The 20361-nt window shown below is 32.0% G+C and overlaps 1 pseudogene; it reads right to left on the reverse strand.

Moving 5' to 3' along the window:
* Positions 1 to 6247: 6247 nt before the first annotated feature.
* On the reverse strand, positions 6248 to 7027 carry LOC149541809 (ATP-dependent 6-phosphofructokinase 7 pseudogene; annotated as a pseudogene).
* Positions 7028 to 20361: the final 13334 nt, after the last annotated feature.

Consider the following 20361-nt stretch of genomic DNA (forward strand, 5'->3'; position numbering starts at 1 on the left):
CATTTGACACTTCAAAAATCAGCATTTTTTTATCAATATGTGAACAAACTTCCTCTATTATACTAGAGAACATGTCTTCCTTGATTTCCAAACTTCCTAAAAATGATAGTGGCTCTTCATTATTATTCTCCATTTATCTAAAATCCATATCGTGTTGTTGGAAACTTCTATGATCCTAAGTGCTTTGAAAAAAAGCTAAGATTCTAGAAAAATTATAACGAGTAGCTAAAAATTCAGACACTCTCATAGCCTAACTTGTCCCCGACAACAACACCAAAAATGTTGGCTTTCCAATTAGATCAATAACTTAGTTTACAAACACAACTCATGGATTGAACATCCAAAATGAATAGTTATCCTTCTAATAGTGAAGGTTCATTTAATGTGTCAACCTAAGGACGTATACTAGAAACATCTCTGCAAAGTATATGCACTATAAAATTCTGTAAGTTATTCTATCATTGCAAAATGACAATGCTAGAAATAAATCTAAATACACAGTAATGGTTGTAGGAACTATATATTATCTAATCTGTCTATATCTCTATGTATGTCTATATCAAATACTTGATTACAATTTCAAATGTATAAGATTATTGACTCTCTAACTAACAAGTGTCTCATCATTCTTTTAAACAGGGAAGAGATTTATTACAAAATTAATGACCAAGTGTGCTGATTTTAAGTTCCAGATTTTCAGCATCCACTCAAGTGCATGGTTGTCATTTATTATTTCGAATTGTATGGAACCCTTTTACCACATTGTGCTCCTCCTTTGTCTCTTTCTGGATCATTTTGAAAATTTGAATTTCATTAAGAAATGTGAAAGTTATGATCATTTTATTGAAAGTAGTTTTTTTGTTGCCTAAACACGTGCCACCTTTTCCTCGGTCTAATTCTAATCTGTGGTGCTCATTAACTGTTATGAACCAACTCAAACATTCAAAGGGTTTGTTTTCCTTGTTTTCAGCTTTCGAAATCTTTAATACGTTCTTAATTTCATTAGGAATTTAGTGAGACATTCCTATTTTACCAAAACTGGCTTTTGACTTTTTCTACGTTTTCTGCAATTGCTGATTATTGACAAGTGTCAACTTGTTTCTCCTTCTTTCTAGCTACATGAATGAGTCAAATACCTCACAAAAAATATGTTAATCACCTCAAGATAATTATACTTCAACAATAACTATTTATCATAATAAATCATCACAATTCAACATTAACTGGCTACACATACAAATGTTAATCAATAAATCATTTATCATGGTTAATGCTTCATAAATCAAGTTCATGTATGGAAATGGCTCGAAAATATATTGAAACCATGGGGTAAAGTGTTATAGTAGATGAATATAAATATGATATTTTATAGGCTCATCACACATTTTAGGTCTAAAGCCTAAAATTAGGGTATAGAAAAGTAGGTTTCGAGTATTTAATCTTATCCAAACCCTAATCATAGATGGTGTATATTTGTGTATGGACTGAATCAAAGGAATTGAATGCACTACAGTGATAGTTTTGTACTTTTGGCCTTCATCTATACTTTAATGAATTGAAAGGCTGACCAAGTGTGTTGATTTTAAGTTCCACATTTTCAGCATCCACTCAAGTGCATGGTTGTCATTTATTATTTTGAATTATATCGAACCCTTTTACCACATTGTGCTCCTCCTTTGTCTCATTTTGGATCATTTTAAAAATTTGAATTTCATTAAGAAATGTGAAAGTTATGATAATTTTATTGAAAGTGGTTTTTTTGTTGCCTAAAAATGTGCCACCTTTTCCTCAATCAACTTCTAATCCATGGTGCTCATTAACTGTTATGAACCAACTCAAACACTCAAAAGGGTTTGTTTGCCTTGTTTTTGTCTTTCCAAATATTTAATCCATTCTTAATTTCATTAATAATTTAGTGAGATATTCCTATTTTACCGAAACTGGCTTTTGAATTTTTCTACATTTTTTGCAATTGCTGATTATTGACAAGTGTCAACTTGCTCCTCCTTCTTTCTAGCTACATGAATGACTCAAGTACCTCACAAAAAATATGTTAATCACCTCAAGATAATTATACTTCAAAAATAACCATTTATCATAATAAATCATCACAATTCAACATTAACTAGCTACACATACAAATGTTAATGAATAAATCATTTATCATAGTTAATGCTTCATAAATCAAGTTCATGTATGGAAATGGCTCGAAAATATATTGAAACCATGGGGTAAAGTGTTATAGTAGATGAATATAAATATGATATTTTATAGGCTCATCACACATTTTAGGTCTAAACCCTAAACTTAGGGTATAGAAAAGTAGGTTTCAAGTATTTAATCTTATCCAAACCCTAATCATAAATGGTGTAAATTTGTGTATGGACTGAACCAAAGGAATTGAATGAACTATAGTGATAGTTTTGTACTTTTGGCCTTCATCTATACTTTAATGAATTGAAAGGCTGACTTTTTCTATTCAATAAGTTAATGTTCATCCTGTAATTGATTTGTCCATTGTTGTTTTGGAGGTTTGGATCAATTTACTACCATTTTGTAAATATTCTTGTTTTCCCAATTTTACTGTCCTGCATATAGCTGCTTGTGTGAAAATGTCTAAAAATTTAGATCAAGCTATGGAATCCCAATGAAATTTCTAAATCAAGAATTAGAAACTATAAATTGTGTAAATATGGAAGGAGGAGTTGGTTGGATTAATTTTTGGTATTTTTGCAAGCAAGCCCTAGGAAATCCTAGAGTAGTTTGGCTATGAAATTGAATGCATGCATGATAGTTTTATGGTGTTTACTTGATTGGTTAGAGCCAATATTTCTTGGGGAAATGATGTGATAGAGTCAAGTATCTAGATGCTAGAGGAGAAGATCCAAGTACATTGTGAAGATAATCAAGTAAAGTTGTTTATATTTCCCTAGAAACTCTTAGAAGTAGGGTTTTTTAGAAAAGTACAATACAAACACTTTGGAGGGTTATAAAGTACAACATCATCCAGTCTAGGTTTATATGAAGAAAATTCTAGAAGACATAAGAGGGGATTGTTAAGGCACTTTTTGAGTTATTCCAGTTTCCTTGTTTGTAGGAGGCCTAATTGGGGCTCATAGGGCTACAAGGCCTAAGAGTACAAGATTTAGCTTTTGAAGCCTAAAACTTTGAAAGATGGTGCAGAATGGTTGGGATATGATCAATAACCTTGTGGGGGTAAGAAAAACACTTACTTTCCTTGTTGGAGATCAAAGGAAAGTCTATGTCCTTGTTTATTCCAAAAGGGCATAATTGAGGTTTGAAGGCTTAAGGGGGTATATTAAATTGGTTGGGCAAGTTTCTAGATTGAAGAGGAGTAGGAATAGATCCTCAAGGTTGGGATATAGGAAAAATACCATGGGAAGGCTAAGAGAAGGCCTTGGATAAAGAAAGAAAGCTCTAAGTGTGAGGAACTCCCCATCATTTCCCCTCCATTTATTCCTTATCCATGGGATGTTATTTATGGAGTTTCCCTCTATTTTTAGTTGATTTGGCCAACCTTGAAGGTAATATGTTCTTACTATTTTTGGTAAACATTTTGGTGAATTAGAATCTTGAGTTGATCTAGTTCTTGAGTCACATGTTTACTGAGTTATCTTTATCTCTCATCATATTTATTTTATAACTATACTAAGTGAATAGTGTTTTTATACTTTATTTCTTATATCGTGATACTTGTAAGTCATGGATGGTACACCCATTCACTTGTAGTGGGATTATTCATTAGCAGGTTGTCTATATCTATGTGATTGGCACTGTTAGTAATAAAAATTTCCCTTTAGATTTAAAACTTGGAGAAAAACCCTTGATAAACTAATAGATTGAAATTCCCTGAATGTGTAAGCAATTTCTCTACTTAGTGCTATTTAATAATACTATAAAGTGCAACAACCAGTCTAAAAAGATGTTCATTAATTCCTTCTCTAAGGGAAAATCTCCCCAACAAGTATTTTAAAGAAAATACTGAAAAAGCATAAACAATCATTTCATAGAAATGAATTGAATGTGTAGATTGAAAAACCACTTAAATTTTATAACCAAGATCATCCACATGATTAATCCCTATAGATGAAAATGATATCAAATCCACCTCTATCACTTATCAATTCAAATTCTCTCAACTTCAATGGCAAGACTCCAAATTACAATAAGACAATGTAAACCTTTTCACAAGTGATCAATCTCCTCAAGGATAGAAATCATCTATAGAACAAACAATATTATCTATTACACAAAATATTTAAAACATAAAATTTTAGAATCTTATATTTCCTTATCACAACCAAAAATTTGCATCAAAGTTTTCTTTTCAGAATACAGATATCAAATCCAAAAGTATTTCTAGTTTTGCACCCACTGAGAGAGTCCACCCTTTTACAAAAAGAATTCCTTCTTTTTTAAAGAAATCATACTTGAGCCATTTCTCAACTACCATAACTCCCTTTCTTTAAAATCCATTTTTCAATCCCGTACAACTTTTCCACAAAAACCCCCTATTACAATAATAATTAATTCTTTAAAGAATTAATCATTTTGAAATCTCTTTCCTATTTACCCTACCAATGCAAATTACAATATTAATAATTAATTCTTTAAAAATAATTAATTATTTTTAACATTCTTTTCCAAATATAATTTTCTCCATCAACTTAGCCAATTAACTCTTTTACTTTCACCCTCATATTTTAATAATAATTAATTTGTTATAGAATTAATCATATGAGAAATTAGAGTAATGGTTTAATATTTAATGGCTTTGCATTTAACTTGAATTATATTTAATCCATTAAAGCTGAATTAAATAATATAATGCAAAATAATTTGTAATTTTTAAGGATTTCTAATTTCTCATGTTGTTGAGTTAAGAGGGGATATATTTAGGTTTCCAAAACCCTAGGTAATAGTGGCTCTGTCTAGGGGCTACATTCTGTTCAAGATGTAGAGAACTCCAAAATCTTTGGCTCTTGTTCCAATCCTACAATCTAGTGTTTGTCCTTTGGGCCATAGAGTCAATGACACTTCTATCATTCAAACAAATATCACCATTAAAGAACCCTATTCATTGCTTTTTTTCAACTTTAAAATATGTATGCAACTTGACATGGAGGATTCACTTTAACCTCAGAAACCACTACAATGCCCTTGACCAACCATCCATCTGAAACTCTTTCTCCTTTGAACACTTTTAGGCTTTGGATTCTTTGTTGTATCATGCAAATAAAGACTAAGAGAAAAAGCTTCTATGACAATGTTGATTGCATTTACCTTTATAATAGCAGGTTCCCACACAAGGTTAGTGAGAGAATATGCTATACACATAATATTAATATTTACACCATAAGATACACCTATGATTCTAATCTACATATATCAAATATTATTTATATAATCCACTGCCACCTGTATGCACAATGACATCTTAAGTATAAGATTTTAATGTCCTAGATTGCCAAAATACTCACTTCACTTTACTATGCACAACCCTTTTCAAACGTACACAACGAGGCTCAAGCAACCTAAAACCAAAATCTATCTTGCATTGGAACTCAATTGGGAATTGAATAATTATAACTCTACTCACAACACCACCTCTTCTGAACATCTCGAACAACTATGAGTGACCCTTTTGTTGTTGACATGGAGGAAAATATGGAAGACTGATTTTGTACGGATAAGCAGATGCCTCTTAATCTAAACAATGCTTTCTAACATTAGATGTAGGTCTGTTGAAGTGCTACAGGACCTTTAGTTAACACACTCTACTATCTTCTTCTCTTTATTTTTTTACATAATCATATGATTTGTTCTTTGCCACACCATTCCTTTACAAGCAATCTCTGTTGTCTTCATATCAACTCCTTTCTCCTATACAGTAGAGGAAATGAATTTATCAATAGATGCATCAAGTTCTTGTAGCATTCTGGTTGATTCTTTTTCCCTCTTGTATTTCATAACCTCTTTGTACCTTACGAAACTAGGTTAGTTTGTAGAGGAGAGCAACCTTGCCCAAATACGGTCTGTGGTATTGACTTGCTTCTGAGCCTCTGTAATATGAGCACTTGATATATAAACATATTTTCCATTCAAAAAACCATTAGTAAAACCAGTGTGACCTGTCATAGCTCCATGAATAGCATTTTGGGCCAGAAGAGAACAGTAAACATTATCTGATGGATTGCTCAGAATCGCACAGGCCATGTAATTTGGGTCAATATACTTCAAGTTTAGGACTCTGTGCTTCTACATGTGCCACATTGATTTCCCTTTGTGCTTCCTCCATAGCCATATCAAAACCAAATGAATTATCAATGATCGCAATGTCATTATCAACAATTTTAGGGATCCCAACAACTGCCACTTTCATCCCTCTTCTTCGGATTTCCTCATAGATAACCGTTGCTTTTCTCTGAGTTCCATCACCTCCAAGTATGTAGGCCTGATTGATGCCATGGTCTTGAATGTTGTCAACTATTTTAGAAGCTACATGACCACCTTGTAAAGTACCAATAATTGTATCCCCACATTTATGAATATAATTAACAACTTTTGGATTTAATGAAATTGTATTGTGAGAATAGAAACCTTTGTAGCCTCCCACAATACAAAGAACATCAGTAACTCCATACATGTTCTGTAAACTACATACAATTTCATGAATGATAGTATTCAGTCTGGGGCACAATCCTCCACATGTTACTCTACATGCATGCACTTCATCTGGTTCAAAATAGATTTTTTCCCATGGTCTTGCACAACAAAAATGAATTCCTTTGGGGTTGTTCATTCACACAACAATATCTTTAGGAACCACATCATCTAGATGAACAAAGAAATGCTCAACATCAGAATAGGCAAGGTTCTCTTGTAGAGGATTGGGGTAAGTCATTCCATCCATGTGTACAATCTTGTGTGCTTCAACAAGAAGACGTGCTTTGAAATCATTGCTTGTGCATGGTACTGGCCAACTACAACAGAAACACTGCCTCATCCATATAGCTTAGAGAAACCAATTTTGAACAACTGAATCATATTTGATTCATCATTATATAAATGAACTTTTATGACTGCTAATGTAGAGGAAAATCTAAAAGACCTGCTCTCATATACCCTCATATGAAAAGGCACGATAATTATCAACTGTAGGTGAGATATGATTCACCATTTAATAGGGAATGCTTCCAAGTCTCCAACTAATAGAAATATGTCTAGACAATTGATTTTTGACCATAGTCTAGCACCCTTGATAAACTAATAAATTGAAATTCCCTGAATGTGTAAGGAATTTCTTTGCTTAGTATTATTTCATAATACTATAAGGTGCAACAAATAGTTTGAAAATATGTTCATTAATTCCTTTTCTGAGGGAAAATCTCTCCAAAAAGTATTTTAAAGAAAATACTGAAAAAGCATAAACAATCAATTCATAAAAATGAATTGAATGTGCAGATTGAAAAACCACTTAAATTTTATAACCAAGATCATCCACATGATTAATCCCTATAGATGAAAATGATTTAAAATCCACCTCTATCACTTGTCAATTCAAATTCTCTCAACTTCAATAGCAAGACTCCAAATTGCAATAAGGCAGTGTAAACCTTTTCACAAATGACCAATCTCCTCAAGGATAGAAATCATTTACAGAAAAAACAATATTATCTATTCCAGAAAAGATTTAAAACATAAAATTGCAGAATCTTATATTTGCTTATCACAACCAAAATTTTACATCAAAGTTTGATTCTAAAATATAAGCAAAGTTTTCATTTTAGATAAGCAAATATAACCATGTGTATCTCAATTGGGTTATATCAATTTATTTTGAGCCCCTTTGAAGGATTGAGTTTGAATGTCCTCCATTATCTTTCTTATTGTGGTGTAATAATTAGATGGAGGAATTTTAAATATTAAAAGCATTAAATTATATTCTTATATGTGTTGGGAGTCAAAATTGCAAGCACATTTTGAGTATTGTTCGAAATTTTTTTGAAAAGTTTGATCCGTTATTTAAAAGTTTTTCATGCATTATGCTCGACTATCATTTTTAGGCTTGTAATATGTTTGACGTGCTTACTATCTTTCATTTAAAATTTTCATTCACCATAGCTCATTAGTTTGAATTTTTTAATATTTTGGTGATGTTTTGTTTTGAGCATCTGAGAAATTTGCACTTTTTGTCTTAGTGTCAAACATAGTTTAGAAGCCTAGTTTTCAATTGGATATCTTGCACCCAATATAGTGTCACGACTGACCACTTTGGGAGTGTCTAGTATGCATATAAGCTGATCTATATTCCATATTCCAAGTCATTTAGACATGTTTTGGTAAGGTTTCGAATTCTCCAAAGTCGGTTTTTTATTGTCTTCTTGATGCACATTGTTTAGATTTCCAGGAAGCCCTATTTGACAGTAAATATTTTGTAACCCATTGACTATCTTGGAAAAATGGTCATACATTTTCATTGTAGTCATTAATGAAACTAAATTTCTTTAATTTCAAGGTCTTATGAATCAATTTGAATAGTTTTCAAAGCTGATGCTATTTGCAAAAAAACATCAAATTGCCTAGTTGCCTTTTATAATAGTTTTTAGGTGGGCTTGTTTTACCAATCACAACTTTGACCTAATTGAACTTAACGAAGACGTTATTTTTCTATTGCATTCTAGGGATCATAGACATGTTATGTTTTATGTTTTAGCTTATGAAAAATCTGTTTGACTAGGTTCCAAACACAATTCCAAAATGTGATTTCAAAAGTTTTGTTGGTAGTCAAATGTGCAAATTGGTTAGCAGGCCTATTTAGGATGTCATAACTTTGAAATCATGATAGATGTAGAAAAACCAAAAGCATGCCAGTTTGCCAGTTTTCATGAATCCATTTGTACACTTTTCTAGGTCCATTCCGTTAGTCAAAATCACTATATTACTAATGTACCCATTTTTGCAATTCCAAAGACCTAACATTTCAAGCTTTCAAAATATGTCCAATATTCGATATGATCCTAAATTACATCCTTATATTCTTCATATAAAATTCTTCCAATATCCCATATTTCATTTCCCCAAGCATTTATTTGACCTCTTTTACAAGCCGAAACCAAATGCATTTTTCAATTTCTGGTATGTTTTGTTGCAGGATCAAATTGAAATGAGCAAATTTAAAGATCAATATCTTTTGACCCAAATATCGTCATGAGATGAGAATTTGTAGGATTGATGATTTCATAATAGAGAACATTCATGCACATTTTCAGGGTCTGATCATTTCAGTTTTTTGGTTTTCAATGCCATCTCAAAGGCCTCTTTACACAAAGTGACTATTTGCAGAAAAGGTAAAAATGAGTTTGTGATGATAAATCAATGACTAACTTTGAATTCAATCAGTGCACTAAACTAGATGGTTTAGATTGAGGGGTCAAGTGTTTGCATTTAAATTTTTTTTAGTCAAGCCCACTTTGCAGCCTGACTGATTTCATCGGATCGATGAGACACTATGGATTTCAATGATGTCAAGAAGTTATAGTGACTATAATCATTAAAACTGTCAATATACATATAACATTAATTGAAATCAAATGATGTCTGGGATTACACAATGAACAAATAGAAGAAAGAAAGTGAACATACCAAAGAAATTCCAAGGTTCACACTCTATAAAACCCATATCTTAAAAAATTCTCCTAACATAATCTGTTATGGACTCTGCATTCATTGGATCAAACCTGAATCAAGAGCGTAGCTATGCATCATGATCTTTATGATCATGACTAAACTTAAGAGCTTTCATCATTGAATTTAGTACTCCAGCATATACAAGATGACGAGTGGATTCTTTCAATGGATGGTTGGGTATAATTTTCTTTTTTGGATGTGGTGTGAACATGTCATGACAAATGTTTGGAAGACTTTCTTCAAAGGCCACTTAGGGGTGTTTTGTTTGTTGAAAATCCTTGGCTAATTAATTAATTGTTGATTGTTTCTTAAAGCTCATTGTATGCTTATTGGTGTAGTTTCTATAGAAAGCATGCTTGCTTTTTGCGCATGGACAGTCGCAGGGAAAAGACAGATACAGATGACTCCTTTTGTGGATAAGTGTTATCTTGTATGGAGTGATGAGTTTTGTTGGAGCTTCACAGATCAATGATAATTCTAGTGTCGTGTGAGATAGAATCCCTTAGTTTGTGGAAGCAAATTGATTGCTGTTGTCTCGGAGAGAAAAACTACCAATGAGAAATGATGCTTGGACTATGATGTGATGAATCCTCTACTTTTGACCTTGAGAACAAAGGCGTATATGAAGCAGATCCTCAATTTTTCTATTCTCTCCCTACTCTACTCGCGAGCACACAAGAAGATAAGTAAATGTTTCAATGATCTCCCACCACTAAGGCAACCCGCACCCAATTTTGGCAGAAGCTAACTGAGCCTTTCGTAAGCCTGTGTGGACATTTTCTTGTAGAGGAGATATCAAGTGCAAACTACTATTTAAATCGCAGTCAGCAGGAAGAAGCAAATCGATGCCAACGGTGGAAGAGAACCATGCATGTTTTGAGTAGAATATATGCTATGTGGTCTACAGGTATTCGTTACTTCTTGAATCGACTATGTGCTGTCGTAGATTTAAATCTATTCTATTTCGATGACTCATACTATTAAACTCAAATGAGCATACCACTCACTTGAAAAGGGATAAGATCCAAGGTAAGCGTAGTTAGATACCTCCGTCACTCTCAATCCTAACGTTACAGCTTGGAACTTCCACAATGGTATGCACTCTGAAATTGTCACATCTCACTCTTTGAATCATCTAGTTTATCGCTCATGTGGCAATTAGCCAAAGTTTGACTTGGTCAAATTTTGTATTGAACTTTCATTAAGGTTAAATGAAGCTTATTGTCTTAATTCACATACTAAACTATATGTTTCAATCCAAGCATTAATGTATGATTTTATGCATGTGCTGATGTTTCATAATAATTAAGTTATGATGATGTTACAATTTTGTACTTATTTGCCTCTATGGATGTATTTGATTATCATTGTGATGACATGGTTTTGGATATCATTGTATAACACTTATTCATTTGTTGATGACATGCTATTGACATAATACTAATATATTCATTAGATTATGATGGATAATGACTCAAATTTGTTGCGAGTGTCTGAGTAGATGTAGGATCAATGGGGCAAGAGTGTGGTTGAGGTAGATAGGGTTAGCCTCTTGAAAGGGGGTGAATGGGACCACCTCGCAGCTCCATATATACACCACTTAGGATTTCAAAGTTTATTAATGTCATATTTTTCTCTGACATAATCATTGTATGCTGAAAATAAAATTAGGATGATAACGATGAAATATTGCATTATGATAAATGAATCATTAGCACATTAATCATTAAGTTGATAAGTGGTTTCATGAGAATGGAAAAACAAAATATTCACATCTTGACTATTCATTTATGTCCTAATTATATTTTAAAGTATGTATCCAACAACCAAATTATAGTTCCTTCCAACTTATTGAAAGAAAATGACCCTATGTTCTAAACTTACCTATCTAAAATTCTCATTGTATCTTATGGTAAGGAGAAACTATAATGGAATTAGGTTACTTATTTTTTAAGGTTTTATAAGAAAAAAAGGATAAGGGCATGGGTGGAGGGACAACAGGAGCTAGAAGAACAGTGAAGAACTCCATTGTTCAAGGTTGCCATTCTAATCAAACCAATTTCGTTGTACCATTTACTTCTATTTTCATGCACATTCTATGAATTCCTTGCTTGTCTTCAATGGTTTTGGTACATAATCTATTTATCTTGCCATTTCTAGGTCGGGCAAACAAATATATATACATATGTATGTGTAGGAATTGTAGCTATATCTAAAATTATATTTCTCCTACTTTTTGGAAATTCTAGACATGTTGATTGTTCTCTGAAAACTCTTTTACTAGACCCTGATAGACACACATAGAATTAATGTAAGTAAGTTGTAGACCCTGAAGTGTAAACCATTGAAGACTAGAAGATTCTTCTATCGTTACTATTGAGAAAACTTGGGATTTTTTTACTAAAGCTTCCAACTCTGTCTTTCTTACCTTGAGTCAGTCAAAAACATGGTGAGAGGTTGTGAGGGACAAAGCTGCATTTCATGAGAAATGAATCCTAGCTGAAAACACACCAATCTAAAATTTATGGAATGAAAATACAAATGTTAAGGTCTGTCAAAATCAACTTCCTTGCGTCCCTCATGTATCCATATTATTTTAGAATAGTCTTGCAGTCAGAAGAAACTCTCAAACAACAAATACTATACTTAGCAAGGTTTTGAAACATTTTTAAACTGTAACAATGATGTTACCTCCTTAGGCCTGAGCCTAAACAAAACAACAAAATGGTTAAAACAATTAGGCAATTAAAGTGATGAAAATTTTGTCGGATAGCTTAGATAAGATTTATAATAGGAATGAAGTGTGACTTGGTTAGGTGACTAACACTAAGGTTGAAATTAAGGAAATTCTTATTGGGAATCAAAATATTTTCTTAAGGATAAACTTTGTGTAAATATTATATTTGACAGTAATTATTATTGAGGTAGGAACTATTTTTCTTCTTGTTTTACTTAACATCTTCTTGTCTTACTGAACTTGTGAACATAATAGCTCTCATAAAATGTCTAACTATTCAAGTGCATATAATTGCACCAGGATGTATGCTAAAATTCATATTTTGGAGTAACAAAACTAGTATTCCACTATTCATATGATGCATGTTGTGTTTTTTTGTAGGAAATTCAAATACTCATAAAAAATCAGATCAAAAACTACAGTAGACCTTTTAGTGACAAGTGAATACTGGTGTATTGTGAAATACCACATCTAAATAATATGGTCTGGTATATGTTGTTTTTTGAGTCATAATTATATAACTATTTTCCAAATTAAACTAAGCTACTACATATTCATTAATGTTTGAAGTGTGATCAATATGAATAGACACTCATGCTCCTTAAATTATTGTTTTTGACATTTTCCTCAAAGAACTTTGTTGCTATTATGTTCAAGACAGATTCTATTTCATCTTAAAGCAAGAAGGTATTTACTTAAAATAGAAAGTATACCTCCATGATGAACTGTTCCATGATGTCCTGGGTGACAATGTTTATTTCCCTTGATAGTTGGGTGTAATATGGCAAATGGGAGGGTGGGGATAGATGCACTATGTTTTTCTTCTCTAAACCTGTCAAGTTCTAAAAAGTAGGATTCATTATTTTTTGTCTTTACTTTTAGTAATATTGAAAAATTTAGTGCTTGGCGAGGCCATTTATCTTGTTGCATTAATCATGCTATTAATATAATGCATATGTGTGTGACTATGCTTACTTTGATCTCAAATATGAGTAGGTATTCTTTAACTAAAATAAATGTTACATGTGGGTAGATAAGTTATAGTAATTATTTGCACTACATATAAGTAGATGTGCAGTGTTGTTTTCTTTGTTTTATTTTCTCTATCACATTGCATGATTAGGTTATTATGCACGTCATTGTATGTAGTATTTTTCATGGTTGTATTCGATCCATCTAATCGATCTTGTTCTAGGAAGTTAGGCTTCTCGTGCTAGGGTCAGGGCATTCATCATGTTAGGAAGAATCTCGAGGGACTAAACACTCTGTGATTGATGTGGTAAAAGTTTCAGGGCCACACTCTTGTCTTAGATAGCAAATGGATGACATCTGATGGCTTTGGAGACCGAATACTTTGAATGACACATGTCCAGATTTCAAAGCCTATTTACTGATTTCTCATTCATCTTAAAGATGAATACTTTTGATGTAGGTTTGTAGATTGATAATTTAATTATGACAAACATAATGTATATGTCATCGTTCTTATGAAGGGCATTCAATAGATGTAAGAATTGTAGATCAAGTTCTTAATCCTAAGTTGTATTTAGCTATATAACTAAACCTAGATTAATGATAATGAATGATTTATAACTTTTCAACTCCATTTTTGATTGGTTCTATTGCACATTTTTTTCTCACTTTTGTGTGATGTGGAATTTATTTAGAAGGACACGATTCTTACACAAATACACTCTATGTGAAAAGGACAAAAAAAGATCTTTCTTTGGAGGTTTCTTGTTTTAATATAAAGCAACATTTGTTGTAGTGGAGAGACTATTATTTTCATGATATCTAGGTGGTAGGATGATGCAGAGCATCAAAGAACTTCTTCCAATTAAAATTTTTTCTACCAAGCTTTACACAAATAAAAATCTTCTCTATACTTCTACCTCAAATGATTGTAGTGGCCATCACTAATTCCATTTCCATCCAAAGCCATCATATACAAAATGATGAAGTAACATTCAAACTCCACTATCTTGAATCGGTTAATAGATTCATTGTAAAAATTAGAATTTTCAAATTCCAATCTATTCTCAATGAAATCCCAAATCACAATAAATGGTGCTAAAACTGAAATACTTTTTAAATATAGAAATGGGATTAATGAAGAACCGAATTAAAAACCAAAGGCATAAAAAATCTAATAAGAATCATATTTTATAAACTAAAATCTGCTCTAAACAAGTAATGCACACTGATAACATGCATCTAAAACCATTCATCTTAGATTGTGGTAAAAAAACCAAAAATCTGAAAAATGATATCTTACTTGCCAAAACCATATTTCACAGATTTGAATCTGCACTAGGGAGATCAGTCCAAACCCTTCAAATTAGATTATTTTTTATAAGTTAAAAATCTTCTCCTTTGCATGTCATGTAGGCAAGGCTATCTATTCTTTAATAATTAGAATTAAGTTTTAAATCAAACCCAATGCCAAGATTATAAATCAGAATTTTCACATTCTAATCAACATGTAGGAATTGATTCATATTCCATTAGATCAAACTCCTTACCAACCCAATGCCAAAGTTTTCCATAGTCATAAGAATGTGGTTCATACTTGATAAACCAAATTGCTACCAATACTTTTAAATTTCATGCATGCAATAAAAACTAAATAAATCTCCTCCACAGAAATAAACTAGATTTTATTGGAATCGATTTTGGTCACTTCTTGACCCAAAAACAACAAAATCGATGAAAAACAATTGGAATTCACCATAAAATAGGATCAATCAATTCTTATAAGCTTGCATTGAATAACACTCTAAATTTTCCTTGCCATGGCTTTCGACAGTCAGAGAGTTGTTATGCATTTTACATTGTTTCTTCCCCCTCTGAACCATTATATGCAAATCTTTTTTTTTTTAAAGAGATGTATTCTTGGTTAGTTATAAAAACCAACCGTTAACCACTATGGATGACATTTAATCCATTTTTAAATACATCACATTGGTAATTAAACCATTTTCTAACACATTACAATAATATTTAATCATTTAGACCATTTCATCACATGGTTCTCTAAAAATGCAAAATGTTTGTGAACATTTTATGGAACTTGTAATATTTCTCCAGTGGTGAGCTACCTTTGCACCATACTCCTGAGCTTCAAAAAATTCCATGTCCAAATGGAAATACATTGGATAATGTGTGCTCACACTTTTGCTGCAAACTTAGATGCAGAAAGTGACTCTCAACAATAGAGTACTGGTTGGTTGTTGTTCAAGGCACTACTTCAATCCACTCTCCAATGCTGCTCCTACCACCAATATGCCTAACTTAGGAGTCCTTTCTTCCCCCTTGCCCTAAGAATTTTTGGCATGCAACTGGGCCATTCTCTTTGGCCCTAGACCATCTTCTATGTCCCCATGATAGATCTCCATATTTGCCTACTTGCAACTAGTGGACATACACTTTGCAACCAAAACTTGTTAGCAAACTTGAAACCCAAATCTTTATCCTGCCTAGACCTTTCACTTGCTCTGATACCAATTTGATGTAGAGAATCAAAGGACTTCTTCTAATTCTACATTTTTAAACCAAGATTTACACAAATTAAAATCTTCTCTGTACTTCTAACCAAATGACTGTAGTAGCCATCACTGATTCAATTTCTATCCGAAGCCGTCACATACAAAATTATGAAGTAACATTCAAACTCCACTATCTTGAATCAGTTAATAGAGTCATTATAAAAATTAGAATTTTCAAATTCCAATCTGTTCTTAATGAAATCCCAAACCACAATAAATGGTGCTAAACCTGAAATACATTTTTAATATAGAAATCGGATTAATGAACAACCAAATTAAAAACCAAAGGCATCAAAACTCAAATGAGAACAATATTTTATAAACTAAAATATTCTCTACGCAAGTAGTGAACACTGATAACATGCATCTAAAACCATCCATCTTAAATTTTTCTAAAAAAATAAAAAATCTGAAAACTGATATCTTACTTGCCAAAACCATATTTTGCAGATTTGAATCTGCACTAAGGAGATCACTCCATACCCTTCAAATCAGATTTTTTCTGATAAGTTAAAAATCTATTCTTTAATAATTAGAATAAAGTTTTAAAACAAACCCAATGCCAATATTATAAATTAGAGTTTTCACATTCTAATCAACATGTAGGAATCAATTCATATTCCATTAGATAAAACTCTTTACCAACCCAATACAAAAATTTTCCAGTCATAAGAACATGGTTCATACTTGATAAACCAAACCACTACCAATACTTTCAATTTCAATGCATGCAATAAAAACTAAGTCAATTACCTCCATAGAAATAAATTTGATTTTGTTGGAATTGGTTTTGGTCATTTCTTGACCCATAAATAACAAAATCAATGGCAAAAATTTGGAATTTACCAAAAAATTGAATCAATCAATTTTTATAATCTTGCATTGAATACCACTTTGAATTTTTCTTGCCATGACTTTCGATAGTCAGAGGGTTGTTATGCATTTTACATTGTTTCTTCCCCCTCTGAACCATTACATGCAAATCTCTTTCTTTTAGAGAGATGCATTCTTGTTTACTTATAAAAACCAACCACTAACCACTATGGATGACATTTAATCCATTTTTAAATACATCAAAATGGTAATTTAAACTATTTTCTACGGAAACGTGAAATGTTTGTGGATTTTTTATGGAAGTTGTAATATTTCTGTAATGGTGAGGTGCCTCTACACCATACTCCTGAACATAAAAAATTTCCACCTCCCAATGGAAATATGCTGGACAATGTGTTCTCACACTTCTACTAAACACTCTGATGTGGAAAGTGACCCTCAACAATAGAGTATTGGCTCATTGCTATTCAAGGTGCTACTTTGATCCACTCTCCACTACTACTCCTACCACTAATATGCATCACCTAGGAGTCCATTCTTACTTCTCACCTTAAGTCTTTTGGCATGCAACTAGACCATTCTATTTGGTTCTAGACCATCTTCTATGGCTCCATGATAGATCTCCATATCTACCTACTTGTAGCTAGTGGACAGACACCCTGCAACCAAAAACTCATTAGAAAACTTAAAACTCAAAACTTTATCCTTCCCAGACCTTTCACACACTTTGATACCAATTTGATATAGAACATCAAAGAACTTCTTCCAATTCTACATTTTTATACAAAGCTTTACACAAATAAAAATATTCTCTATACTTCTAACTCAAATGATTGTAGTAGCCATCACTGATTCCATTTCCATCCAAAGCCATCATATACAAAACAATGAAGTCACATTCAAACTCCACTGTCTTGAATCGGTTAACAAAGTCATTGTAAAAACCAGATTTTTCAAATTCCAATCTGCTCTCAATGAAATCCCAAACCACAATAAATGGTACTAAAACTAAAATACCTTTTTAATATAGAAATGGGATTAATGAAGAACCAATTTAAAAACCAAAGGCACCAAAACTCTAATAAGAACCATATTTTATAAACTAAAATATGCTCTAAACACGTAATGGACACTTATAACATGCATCTAAAGCCATCCATCTTAGATTGTGGTAAAAAAACCCAAAATCTGAAAATTGACATCTTACTTGCCAAAACCATATTTTGTAGATTTAGATATGCACTAAGGAGATCGGTCCAAACACTTCAAATCAGATTTTATTTGATAAGATAAAAATCTACTCTTTGTATGTCATGTAGGCATTGCTATCTATTCTTTTATAATTAGAATTAATTTTAAAATCAAACCCAATGCCAATATTATAAATTAGAATTTTTACATTCTAATCAACATGTAAGAATCGATTCATATTCCATTAGATCAAACTCCTTACCAACTCGATGCCAAAGTTTTCCATAGTCATAAGAATGTGTTTCATACTTGAAAAACCAAACCGCTGCCAATACTTTCAAATTTGATGCATGTAATAAAAACTAAATAAATCACCTCCATAGAAATAAATTGGATTTTTTTTGGAATTAATTTTTGTCATTTCTTGACCCAAAAACAACAACATCAATGAAAAAAAATTGGAATTCACCATAAAATATAATCAATTGATTTTTATAAGCTCGTATTGAATACTACTATGAATATTCCTTGCCATGAATTTTGGCAGTTAGAGGGTTGTTATGCATTTTAAATTGTTTCTTCCCCCTCTGAACCATTACATGCAAATCTCTTTCTTTTAAAGAGATGTATTCTTGGTTTGTTATAAAAACCAACAACTAACCACTATGGATGACAATTAATCTATTTTTAAATACATCACAATTGTAACTTAAACCATTTTTTAACACATTACAATGATATTTTAATCATTTAGATCATTTCATCACATAGTTCTCTAAGAATGAAAAATGTCTACAAACATTTTATGGAACTTGTAATATTTTTCCAATGGTGAGGTGTCCCTGCAACATACTTCCAGGCATCAAAAATTTCAATGTCCCAATGGAAATACATTGGACAATGTGTGCTCACACTTTTGCTACACACTCTGCTGCACAAAGTGAATCTTAGCAATAGCGTATTGGCTAATTACTACTCAAGGTACTACTTTGATCCACTCTACAGTGCTGCTCCTACCACTAATATGTGTCACCTAGGAGTCCTTTCTTGCCTCTTACCCAAAGTCTTTTTGCGTGCAACTGGAACATTCTCTTTGTCCCTGGACCATCTTCCCTAACCCCATGACAGATCTCCATATCTGCCTACTTCCAGCTAGTGGACATACACCCTACAACCAAAACTCATTAGAAAACTTAAAACCCAAATCTTTATTCTGCCCTGACCTTTCACTTGCTTTGATACCAATTTGATGTGAAGCATCAAAGAACTTGGTCCAATTCTACATTTGTATACCAAGCTTTAAACAAATAAAAATCTTCTCTATACTTCTAACTCAAATGATTGTAGCAGCCATCACTGATTCCATTTCCATCCAAAGCCATCATATACAAAACAATGAACTAACATTCAAACTCCATTGTCTTGAATCGGTTAACAAAATCATTGTAAAAGTCAAAAATTTCAAATTCCAATCTGCTCTCAATGAAATCCCAAACCACAATAAATGGTGCTAAAACTGAAATACATTTTTAATATAGAAATGGAATTAATGAAGAACTGAATTAAAAACCAAAGGCATCAAAACTCTAATAAGAATCAGATTTTGTAAACTAAAATTTGCTCTAAACAAATAATGCACACTAATAACATGCATCTAAAACCATCCATGTTAGATTGTGGTAAAAAACCAAAAATTTAAAAACTGATATCTTACTTGCCAAAACCGTATTTTGTAGATTTAAATATGCACTAAGGAGATTGGTCCAAACCCTTCAAATAAGATTTTTTTTGATAAGTTAAAAATCTACTTCTTTGGATGTCATGTAGGCAAGGCTATCTATTCTTTAATAATCATAATTATTTTTTAAATCAAACCCAATGTCAAGATTATTAATCAAAATTTTAACATTCTAATCAACATGTAGGAACCAATTCACATTCCATTAGATCAAACTCCTTACCAACCCGATGCCAAATTTTTCCAATGTCATAAGAACATGGTTCATACTTGATAAACCAAACCACTGCCAATACTTTCAAATTTGATGCATGTAACAAAAACTAAATCAATCACCTCTATAGAAATATATTAGATTATGCTGGAATTAGTTTTGGTCATTTCTTGACCCAAAAATAATAAAATCGATGCAAAACAATTGGAATTCACCATAAAATAGAGTCAACTGATTCTTATAAGATTGCATTGAATACCACTCTGAATTTTCCTTGCAATGACTTTCGACAGTAAGTGGGCTGTTATTCATTTTACATTGTTTCTTCCCCCTCTGAACCATTACATGTAAATCTCTTTCATTTAAAGATATCTATTCCTGTTAGTTATAA

The sequence above is a fragment of the Cupressus sempervirens genome, chromosome 8 (genome assembly GCF_028749045.1).
Source record: "Cupressus sempervirens isolate cs-2001-9-10 chromosome 8, ASM2874904v1, whole genome shotgun sequence".
In the NCBI taxonomy this organism is placed as follows: domain Eukaryota; kingdom Viridiplantae; phylum Streptophyta; class Pinopsida; order Cupressales; family Cupressaceae; genus Cupressus; species Cupressus sempervirens.